A 9,717-nucleotide genomic window follows, 5' to 3' on the forward strand; every position below is an offset into this window, starting at 1 on the left:
ATCAGCCTCATATAGCCCCCATCAGCCTCATATAGCCCCCATCAGCCTCATATAGCCCCCATCAGCCTCATATAGCCCCCATCAGCCTCATATAGCCCACATCAGCCTCATATAGCCCCCATCAGCCTCAGATAGCCCCCCATCAGCCTCATATAGCCCCCATCAGCCTCATACAGCCCCCATCAGCCTCATACAGCCCCCATCAGCCTCATACAGCCCCCATCAGCCTCATACAGCCCCCATCAGCCTCATACAGCCCCCATCAGCCTCATATAGCCCCCCATCAGCCTCATATAGCCCCCATCAGCCTCATATAGCCCCCATCAGCCTCAGATAGCCCCCCATCAGCCTCATATAGCCCCCATCAGCCTCAGATAGCCCCCCATCAGCCTCATATAGCCCCCATCAGCCTCAGATAGCCCCCCATCAGCCTCATACAGCCCCCATCAGCCTCATACAGCCCCCATCAGCCTCATACAGCCCCCATCAGCCTCATACAGCCCCCATCAGCCTCATATAGCCCCCATCAGCCTCAGATAGCCCCCCATCAGCCTCATATAGCCCCCATCAGCCTCAGATAGCCCCCCATCAGCCTCATATAGCCCCCATCAGCCTCAGATAGCCCCCCATCAGCCTCATATAGCCCCCATCAGCCTCATATCATATAGCCCCCATCAGCCTCATATAGCCCCCATCAGCCTCATATAGCCCCCATCAGCCTCATATAGCCCCCATCAGCCTCATATGCCCCCATCAGCCTCATATGCCCCCATCAGCCTCATATGCCCCCCATCAGCCTCATATGCCCCCCATCAGCCTCATATGCCCCCCATCAGCCTCATATGCCCCCATCAGCCTCAGATAGCCCCCCCATTAGCCTCATTTAGCCCTACCCCATTAGCCTCAATAGCCCCCCCATCATCCATCCGCCCCAAAAGTCAGTCCGTCTGCCCCCTCAAGTGCCTCCATCAGCCCCCAATCTCATATATAACATATACTCACCACGCTGTCTCTCCCACGCCGTCTGCTCTCTGAGTCCTCTCTCCCTTCCACAAAGTAATCGGCCGCGCATGCGCAGATCGCGGCTAAAAGGAAAATAGATCTGCGCATGCGCGGACCGCCCGGCGACGTGCGCGTTCTTGAGAATCAGTACAGCCGCCGCTAGATCACCAGGGAAGGAGTGCGCAAGCGCGGCCATTGGATGCGGCCGGCGAGCGGCGGCCGTATCCAAGGGCAGCGCTTATAAACTAGGGATTTGGGATTTTGAATTTATAAAAGAAAAGTAGGTTTTTTTGAATTAGTTGTATTTAGTAAAAAGTTTATTTGGGGGGCTGTAATTGAATGAGACATGATTATATTGATGGGAATACCCCTTTAATTCATTAATTAACTCCCCCCTCCTTATATAGGCCGCCCTCCACAGGGCTAGTTGCTTTTATTTTGTCCTGTGTGTTGGTCTGACAGGCTTGACTCTATTCAGAGTCTCTCCCTCAGTAGTTAGGGGAGAAATTTGCTGAATTTCTGCACTTTTATTTTGTCTTAATGTTACAATTTTCTTTTACAGGTGCTGGCGTAGAACGGCTGTCTCCTGCCTGGCTGGGAGCGTAAGTATGGGGCGGTCTGGCTGCAGGTAGCCGGTAAGTTCAGACAGGGTGTACTCAGTAAGCGGAGCTGCGAGCTCCCTTCCCCCCTGTCTCCTCTCCGCTCCGCTCCTGCCCGCTCCCCTCCTACCTCCTCTGTAATCTGCGACCGGCCCTGAGATCGTCTCAGCTCCGGTGTATCGGACGCGAGACCGGAAGTGCGTCATTGTCACTTCCGGTCCGCAACTTTAATCGCCGCCGCGATAAAAATTTGCGCAAATTAGCTGATGGTGCTTGTGGAGGAGGGGGGGGAGGAGCGAATTCGATTAAGTTGTTAATAAAACTTCGTTTTTTATAAGTGGGTCCCTCAGTGGGGAGCCTGGAGATTTTTGGGGGAGGAGCTGTTGCTCCTCCTCCCCCTGGCCCTCCCCTTCCTGCTATATAAGGCCAGGCTGCTGGCAGGCTCAGTGTTGCACTCAGTTCCTGTGTGCAGCTGACCTTGACTTTGCTGATCCAGTGCTAAAGCCGTGAGAGTACCTACTCTGATCAGAAGGTTCTAGGTTGCTCAGAATTCTTAGAGTCATGACGTCTCGCGGACAACATATCAAAATTTTATTTGTGCTCCCTCCCTTACGAGCCTGGCAGGTTGTTCGGCTCCGAGCTAGACCGCCTCATGGAGAGTCTAGCAGACAAGAAGGGAAAATCACTCCCTCAGCAATCCTTTCGAGGACGTGGGAGAGGCAGAGGGGGAAGATTCCAGGGAAGAGAGAGGAACCAGAGACGTTCCGAAAATAACAGGAGAGGTAGAGGTCGCGGTCGCGGGAACCGCAGGGCTGATCAATGACTCTCGGCAGCCCGTCACCTCCCCATCCCCACCCCCCTCACTCCCACACAAATCTCCCTGCCTGAATCCTCCAGTAGGAGGTCATTTATTTTTGTTCAGAAATTTTGGGGAGAAAATAATTCCAGATCCTTGGGTGCTGCAGGTCATCAGCACCGGTTACAGGATCGATTTCAGTTCCCAACCTCAAGAGAGGTTTGTCCTCACAGGATGTCTAACACCCAGCAGACAACTGATCCTGGAAGACTCTGTACTCCAGTACATTGTCAAAGGGGCCTTAGAGGAGGTTCCTCCTCAAGAGCTCGGTCAGGGAGTGTATTCTCCCATCTTTCTCGTTCCAAAGCCATCAGGAGACTGGCGCATGATTATCGATCTGCGTTACCTAAATCGGTTCATCAGAAAGAAGCGTTTCCGGATGGAAACCATTCGCTCAGTCCTCAACATCCTGAACCCGGCAGACGTGATGGTGACGATAGATCTGAAGGACGCTTACCTTCATGTTCCTATCTGTCCGGCCCACAGGAAATTTCTCAGAGTTGCTGTCTGCATAAAAGAGGTAGTGAAGTACTACCAGTTTGCTGTGTTGCCCTTTGGCATCTCCTCTGCTCCACACACCTTCACAAAGGTTGTGGCTCCTGTGGTCGCCCACTTAAGGGTCCTCGGCTTAGAGGTCGTCCCTTATTTAGACTACTGGCTTTTAAAAGCCGCGTCCGCAGACATCTTACAAGCCCAGCTTCAACAAGCTCTCCACACTCTGCAGAACCTAGGGTGGCTCGTGAATTGGGACAAATCAGAGTTGGTCCCCTCTAATACAAGGCGGTTTCTGACCCTATATCTATCTCCACAGAGGAGAGACAAAGTAATAAGAGCTGCAGAGTTTCTCCTACCCCCCAGGCGGGTGTCTATTCGGGTTCTCATGAGGATGTTAGGCCACATGTCAGCGTCTGCAGAGGCAGTACCTTGGGCCTTGTGGCATCTTCGGCCACTACAAGAGGAAGTCTTAGCGGTTTGGAATCGCAAACCCAGAGACCTAGATCGGAATCACTCCCTGTCTGCAGAAGTCCGTTCCTCCCTCAGGTGGTGGAAGAACCTAGTGGATGGAATGCCTCTAACCCAACCTACTTGGGTGATCCTGACCACGGACGCCGTGGGGAGAGACCATCTGGGACGCAATACAGTTCAGAATACCTGGAAGCCTCAGGAGAGACTCCTGTCGTCCAATCTGAGGGAGCTAAGGGTGGTGAGGTTAGCCCTCAATCACTTCTCACCTCTCATTCAGGGTCAAGCCGTGAGAGTACGGACCGACGACACGACTGTGGTGGCTTATTTAAACAGACAGGGAGGTACGAGGTCCCGGACCCTCCTGAGGGAGGTGGGATTGATTTTATCTTGGGCAGAGAGCAATCTATCTCATCTAGTGGCAGTTCACATCAGAGGGGATCTCAATATAGTAGCAGACCGCCTAAGTCGGGGCCTTCCGGTATCAGGAGAATGGTCCCTGAACGACAACATCTTCTCCAGGATAGTCCAACGCTGGGGGACTCCAGAGATCGATTTGATGGCAACCCGTCTGAACTCCAAAGTAAGCAAATTCTGCTCCTTGTACAAGGAGGACAATCCGGTAGCGATAGATGCTCTGTCCATCACATGGAGGTTCAGGCTGGCCTATGTATTGCCTCCAATTTCCATGATACCAAGGGTATTGATGAAGATCAAGCAAGACCAGACCTCAGTGATAGCCATCATCCCATTCTGGCCGAAGAGGTCTTGGTTCACCCAGCTCATGCAGATGAGTCAGGGCAATTATTGGAGACTTCCCCTAATACAGGACCTTGTGTATCAGGACACAGGTCCCTGTCTAGATCTGAGGAGGCTCAGTCTGACAGCCTGGAGACTGACCGGTCCCTTCTAGAAGCTAGAGGGCTTTCGGTGGAGGTCCTGAGAACAATCTCTCACTGCAGAGCGGATTCTACGAATCAGAAATATTCTCGCATATTCAAGATATTTATGCGATGGTGCACGGATAGAGAGGTAGTTTCCTCAGATCCTCCTCTCTCTGAGATTCTGCAATTCATGCAAGATGGTCTAGACAAGGGTCTAAGCCCATCTACATTGAGAGCTCACGTTGCTACCTTATCAGCTTGCCTTGGTAAGCCAATTTCTCAGGACCCCCTAATTAAGAGGTTCCTTAAGGGTGCTCAGAGGCTTAGGCCCAGCATCCCTGAGTGGGAGCTGCCAGTGGAACAGGTAGACTTAAAGTACCTTTCCCTCAAGGTTACCTTTCTCTTGGCCATAACATCAGCCAAGAGGGTTGGGGAGCTCCAGGCTTTGGGGGCAGCGGAACCATACTTAAGTTTTCTGCAGGATAAGGTCCTGTTAAGATTTCTGCCTACCTTTCTACCAAAGGTTCCTTCGTTTGCGAACACCAACCAGACGATAACACTGCCGGTGTTGTCTCCTACCTCTAACTCTCCTGAGGAGGAGAGATTACTTTCCTTGGACATCCCAAGAGTCCTTAGAATTTATTTGAATAGAACGGAAGAGTTCAGGAGATCAGAAAATCTGCTGATCTCTTATTCGGGGAACAATAAAGGGCTCGAGGTTTCCAAGCCCACCTTGAGCAGATGGATTAAGGACGCTATTAAGCTGGCTTTTACGTCCCAAGACTTACCACCGCTATCTTTCTTATTTGCCCATTCTACAAGGGCAGTTTCTACGTCATATGCGGAAAGGAAACTAATCCCCTTAGAGCAAATTTGTGCGGCTGCCTCGTGGAGCACGCAAAACACCTTTATTGCCCATTACCGCCTAGAGAATAGGCGTTCTGAGGGAACAGCCTTTGGACGGTCCGTGTTAGATGCTGCTCGTCCATAGGTCAGCTCTCTAACTCCTGTGGGATTATTCAGCTACTTAGTGCTAGTCCTTTGCCCTCCCAAGATTTGTGTGAGGTTCCTTGCTACTTCCCCACTTGTGCTGCTGGTTAGGACAAAAGGGAAGCGTCAATCTTAACGTAATTTTTTTTCCCTTAGTCCTAACAGCAGCACACAAATATCCCTCCCTCTATGCTGTTATGTTTACTTGTCAAAAAAGCAACTAGCCCTGTGGAGGGCGGCCTATATAAGGAGGGGGGAGTTAATTAATTAATTAATTACTAGAGATGCAGAATTTTGTTCAGCAAAAATTCCGCCTGTCCTGACCAGCTTCACAGGGGCGAATACCCCACTTGTGCTGCTGTTAGGACTAAGGGAAAACAAATTTACGTCAAAATTGACGCTTTCCACCCAGCTGTCAGGCCACTTTCCCGCACACCACTGCCCCCGCAATAGACCCCAAAGCCCTCGCTCCCCGCCGCGTCTGAAAACAACTCAAAATCAAACTAATTTACCACATCACCCATGAACAGAGAGCGACCGTTATAATTTTCCAAAAAAGAACTCCACACCTTCAAGTCCGCTCTCAATTCCCTCCCCAAACAAACGTAATGATGTGGCGAAAACACTCCCGCCGTCGCCATTGCAAACCTTCTACAAAATACCCTCCCCATGGGCATAATCCAGCACGCAAAGTTGAGTTTACCAAGGAGCGACTGAAGCTCCCGCAATTGCCCTCGCTACCTCCCCCCTCAAATCCCCTAACTTATCTAAGGGCAATCTACATTCCATCCTATCCGTGTCAATCACTATCCCTAAAAAACTCAACTCCGAGACCGGCCCAACCGTCTTATCCGTAGCCAACGGGACCCCAAAAACCCCAAACAACGACTCCAATGTATGTAACAGCAATGCGCACACCCTAGACCCCGGGTGACCAATACATAGGAAATCGTCCAGGTAATGAATGATGGATTCACAACCCGACGAATCCGCCACCGCCCACTCTAAAAATGAGCTAAACGCTTCGAAGTACGCGCAGGACAGGGAACAGCCCATAGGCAAACACCTATCCACAAAAAATGCCCCCCCCCAAAAAAAAAACACCCCAACAAGTGTAAACAATCCGGATGTACCGGCAGCAACCTAAATGCAGCCTCAATGTCAGTTTTTGCTAACAGCGCCCCCCTCCCAAATTTTTTAACCCACTGCACTGCCGCATCAAATGAGGTATAAACCACCGAACATAAGGCCGGGTCTATACCGTCATTGACCGACGAGCCCTTTGGAAAAGACAGATGATGAATAAGCCGAAACTTATTCCTCTCCTTCTTCGGAACCACCCCCAACGGTGACACCCGTAAATTCGGCAATGGTGGGTCCAAAAATCTTCCATCCTGCCTAAACTGACCTCCTTGCTACATTTCTTGGCCACCACCTCCGGATGCTCCAATGCCGACCTCAAATTTTTCTTAACCAACACTGCTTCACTCTGAACAAACGGGATCCTAAACCCAACCGAAAACCCTTCCCTCAAATACGCTGCCGCTTCCCTATCCGGATACCTGTCTAGAAACGGGGCCATCCTTCCCAGACATACCGGCGTCTCCCCCTTTGCTATTTAAATCCCCCCCCCTGTCTGTTGCCCCTAAAGCACCGCGCCGCCCCGTGTGATCCTCCACAAACCGAGCACTCGTGTTTAAATTTACACTTTGCTCCGAATTTGCACGTTCCATCATTAAATGCGAAACAAAGGCCTCCTCGCTGAGGCTGATGCCACATTGGACTGCCCTCCGCCTCCCGCGTCCCCCTGAGAGGACTGGCCCTGTCTCACTGGCGCGGTAACCTTCAACCACAAGGCAATATCCTTATGATCCCACTTTATTTCAGGACGCACCGCCTTCTGCTGCCTGAACTATTCGTCGTACCGCAGCCACGCTATCCCCCCATACACCCTTTACACCTCACCAACGCCATTCAAATAACAGAACAACGCTGAACAGCACTCTGGCGCCTTCTCCCCAATCACGCTCGCCATTATCGCGAACGCCTGCAGCCAGTTCGCAAACGTCTGTGGTATCAGGCAATACCTCCGCTTCTCTTCCTCCTCCTTCTTACCCTCCTCCCTTCTTACCCTATCCAGGTTAAATTTATCCAACGGGAGCAAAAAAATAATCTTAACATACTCTCCCCTCCAAATCTTTTCCCTCATCTCCTGCTTTAAATGCGCCCCCAATGGGCCCTCAAAACAAATGTAGACCTCCCCTCTCGCCCTATCGTCCATCCAAACCATCTCCTCTTCAGCCGCGCCACCCGCCTGCGTCTGGCCCCCCCAACCACACTCGCTCCCACAGAGGGCCCGGACACCCCCCACGCCGGCAACGGAGATGCCCCCCCCCATACCCCACCCCGCAAGCAAACCCGCCAGCCCCCCTAACATTTGCCCTAAACCGATGCTAAGATCTAACGGGGGCCCCCCAACACCCCCAGCCCCCTCCCGACAATCTGCGCTAACGTCCCCCAAGAGGCCTCACCTGGCTGCCTGGGTGCTGTGTCCCCACCAGCCGCAGATCCTGACTCCAGCAGATCGATCCTCCGCGTCGCTGCCTCTTCTTCAAGTCCCCTAGCCAGGCTAGAGACGTTAGGTCTTCCATCTTCCCGGGCTGTAACAGAGTGGGCGGAGCTTCTTCCTTCCTGCAGCATGACAACTGAAGACAGGAGCCTGCTGCCGGATGCCATTGGGACTGCAGCAACCCAGCTCCTTCCGCTGTCCTGCAAACGCTGGGGGGTATCAACCTGCGATCCTGGGCTGGAGACCCCCGCACCTGGTCCCTCTCCCATGCCGTCCGTCACTGAAGACCGAGGTGACCGGGCCCGACCACCTCGCAGGCTCTGCCTACTGGTCGGATTCCTCCCACGCCGGGGAGTACTGGAAGAAGCTGTCCCCGCCGACCCCCGGCGTGGAGGGTCCCTTGAGGGGCTCCGTTTGCAGCGCTGAGCCCCCGAGGGGGGGGGGGGGGGTTTGAGATGCCTGTGGGCTGTAGCGCGCCGACAGCCTGGCCCGCCACGGCCGGTTTAGTCTAGGCTGAGGCCCGGCTGGAGCCTCAGCCTTCCCCTGAAGCACCTGCTCCTCTATCCAATCGGCGCCGCAAACCTCTGCTGCTGCCCTCAGCCGGGTGATGGTCTCCTCAAGCTGCTCCATGACAGGTACCTCTTGGCTCTTTTCCAGCTCAAACAAAATGGCCCCTTTCTCCTCCTAGCTTCGCCTATTTAACCCCTTAACAACACCTCCTGCACTTAAACCACCCAATCCCCCTTTACTACAGATTCCTCATCCTACCCCCTCTAAACTCCTCCCATTACCTGGGGTCTCCCTAAACCAACCCCCCCGTCATGATGTCCTCCCCTAAGGCTGCGCCCCCCAGTCCGGCCATAACTCTAGCGTTAGTGTGATCCGGCAGGCAATTCCGTTGTCGGAGCTGCCTGCCAGATCCGCTGATCCGTGTGACAACTGACAGCATTTGTAGACGGATCCGGGTGCGGATCTGTTTACAAATGCATTGCAAGAACGGATCCGTCTCTCTGCTTGTCATGTGGATGGACGGATCCATCTTGCAGTCTTTTTCACAGTTTTCCTGGTCTGCACATGCGCAGACCGGAAGGACGGATCAGGCATTCCCGCAACTGATCAGGCATTTTGGAAGGACATAATACCGCAGCATGCTACGGTATTATGTCCGGCCAAAACGCCTGACAGTGAGTGAACGGAAGGCATACTGATGCAAACTGAACTGATTTCTATCAATTCAGAATGCATTGGGATATGCCTGATCAGTTATTTTCCAGCATAGAGCCCTTTTGACGGAACTCTATGCTGGAAAAGAATAACGCTAGTGTGAAAGTATGTGGCTGGAGGTAGATTACACGGTCATTGGATATCAATTTTCCAGCAGGCCAGTCGACTACAGGCCCCAAAAATTATGCAAACAAATGCTGCACTACCTAAATGCACTATATAGAAAGTATATAATTGGTATATAACACCCCTGCTTCAATCAGTTTTTTTGGGGGGGCAACTGGTATATCACACCAGTTGCAATTAGTTGTTCCAATAGCGTTTGTCACTCTGTGTAGCTGAGGTAATGCAGCTAAACTGCAAATAAATGCTGCACTACCCAACTGCACTATAAAGAAAGTATATTATTTGTATATCACACCCCTGCTTCAATCAGTGTTTTTGGGGGGCAACTGGTATTTCACACCAGTAGAAATTATTTGTTTCAATGGCGTTTGTAACTATCTGTAGCTGAGGTAACGCAGTTAAACCGCAAACAAATGCTGCACTACCTAAATGCACTATATAGAAAGTATATAATTGGTATATAACACCCCTGCTTCAATCAGTTTTTCGGGGGGCAACTGGTAT

This window comes from Bufo gargarizans, chromosome 1, assembly GCF_014858855.1.
Source record: "Bufo gargarizans isolate SCDJY-AF-19 chromosome 1, ASM1485885v1, whole genome shotgun sequence".
Taxonomy (NCBI): Eukaryota; Metazoa; Chordata; class Amphibia; order Anura; family Bufonidae; genus Bufo; species Bufo gargarizans.